This window comes from Montipora foliosa, chromosome 12, assembly GCF_036669935.1.
Source record: "Montipora foliosa isolate CH-2021 chromosome 12, ASM3666993v2, whole genome shotgun sequence".
NCBI lineage: Eukaryota > Metazoa > Cnidaria > Anthozoa > Scleractinia > Acroporidae > Montipora > Montipora foliosa.
Window position 1 is genome coordinate 28265275 of NC_090880.1, and position 2500 is coordinate 28267774.

The 2500-nt window shown below is 41.9% G+C and overlaps 1 pseudogene; it reads right to left on the reverse strand.

Annotated features, from left to right (window-relative positions):
* LOC137981083 (uncharacterized) overlaps nucleotides 1-921 on the reverse strand; it is a 1067-nt pseudogene extending 146 nt beyond the window's left edge.
* Nucleotides 922-2500: the final 1579 nt, after the last annotated feature.

The window sequence follows — 2500 nt, forward strand, 5'->3', positions numbered from 1 at the left end:
CATGTAAGGACTCGGTACAAGTCCACGTCAGGTTACGCACTTCTTTAGGTGCCTGTTGGCGTAAGGCTGGATCTTCGTAGATTTGTTTGCAGTGTGAGCTCCCACTATAGTTTCTGAACAAAAACAAACAAACAAACAAACAAACACCAGGATAAAATATAAATTTGCAATTAATAAGGATTCTTGAACAAGGCGAATTGCTCCATTCCAAGGAGTTGATGGTGAGGTCAACAGTGATCAAAACTAAGTCTGAGGTAATTTAGCTGAAACGGAGGAGTTTCCAAGACATTTAACTATAACGAATGGAACTCCCCGAAAGCCTTTAGCTCACCTACAAAGCGGACAAGAGAATTTGTTTTCTCTAAAAGTACACTAATGGTATTCTTTCCTTCAAACTAGACAGTTTATGATAGAGAATGTATATAGGAAGTAGCATATATTTCAACTACGGAACTGAAATCGGATAAACGCGGGGAAGCGGATCACCGCAGTGAAATTGAAATACTTTTGTAGTTGCGAAAAAAAGTCAGACAAAAAAGGTCGTAGCTTGAACGGGACCGCGCTGCACTGCTAATCAGATCTTCCAGCTTCTTCCATCCGAGCTATCAAGTGATTAGGAGCGGGTTTTTTTTAACCAGAGACCTCAACGCTACCCATTCAACCTCTCTAGAACGGACTCTGAAGTACTGAAGACAAGTGTCGGCGCTAAATAACTGATCTAGCGTAGGTTCAATGTTCATGGTTTTGTTAATAAATATTTTACCGCCTGACTGCGTAAATGAGCCCAGGTGCACTGCTTGGAACTGCCGCACATGTTGCCATTGCAATTTCATCCAAGTAATTGTAAAAGTAAGAGCGGAAACCTCTTCAAACCCGGGGTTGATCTGAGAAGAACTGCGAACTGTTGCCACCAAAATGCATCCCTGCGCGCACACCTTCGCACTCGCACGCAACATTCGCACGGACAAATGATATCTTGGCAACTAACTTTTCATACAAACAGCTCTTTTAGCTCGGACGTGGAAAGACTAGATAAAACGCAAGACATGGTTTGGAGGCTACTATGCGATGAAGAATGTAACGCCTCGCATTAAGAAAATCCATCAATTAAGCCGTGTTGAAGTAAAGGGTTTACTTAACGAAGTTGTCTCACCTTTTAAGAAATTCCTTGGAACGGAATCACCTGTCAGAACAATTAAATGAATTCCCACACAGAAGAGCATAACAGTGTGGAAAGAAACCATGTCTCTGGATCAGATGGGTTTCTCGTGTTTGTTTATGCCGATGATATCTGTCGACACGATTAACTTTGTTCGCCTTAATTAAGCCGGCAAGTAGTTGTATGGGCTTATTGTGACCTAAGAGCCTCGATCCCTGTGGGCAAAATGAAAAGAGAAATTAAAAACAATGGCTGGTTTTCACGTGATTTCATTGCCGCCATGTTGGTGGACGAGGACAAAAGATCTCTCGTGAGCTCCTTTTGTTCGTTCACCAGCAACGTTTTTTTAAAAGTTGTGGCTTTGTCAAAGTCTTTGTAAACTATGGGATTCCTTAGGGCCGATTTACACGATACGATTTTGTCGCATGAGACAAGCTCACGACAGGCCTACGACATGACTTACGATTGTCGCAGCGTTTTAAAACATGTTTTAAAATGCTACGACATTTTTTCTGACGTACACAACAATCGTAAATCATGTCGTGGGCCTGTCGTAAGCCGTTGTCGTATGCGACAAAGTCGTACCGTGTAAATCGGCCCTTAGATGCAAATAATCAATTCGGTTCGGTGTTGCTTCGTTGGCGGACGTTCTTTCTCTGCTAGCAGAGGTCTATTTTCTTTTTGCTCTTCGCCGGGTTGACGAGTACAGGAAAAGAGAAAAAAAAAACCCACTGCGTTGAGCATGCCCGGTGGGGTATCTAAGCGACCGAATCCTCATGTGAGCTCACTTCACAACAGCGGGTGACTGTAAAGGAATGAATGCGCGGAACTCAGCGGGCGCAAGTAACAAAGTGAGTTTTGACTCAGGGCAGAGATCTCTTTTCCCGTACTCGTAATCATCAGCCCAGCGAACGCAAAAGAAAAGAGACCTCTGCTAGCAGGAGAGGGCGTGCTTTGTTAGGTAAGATAGCTTGAATCCGGTCAACGTTACTAATTGTCAAGTGGTTTATCTCAAAGTATTCAGTGGATGAGTTCTCTTATCTTTACATCGAAAGTTTTACAAAACTTCAAAGGTTATAGTGTACTGCAGGTCACTGAACTGTTAAAATGTTGCATCTGGAGAAATGGCTGTCTGTTTATCCAAATTACTATTTTCGTTCCGTGCAAGACTTTGAGATTACCATACCAAAGGTTCTGAATAGGAAAAACAAACAAACAGACACCAGAATGAAATATAAATTTGCGATTAACAAAGATTTCTGAAAGTTAATAACTCCATTTCAAGAGGTTGATCCAAGGTGAACAGTGATCAAAACTTATCAATACTTTATTTTCTTATCA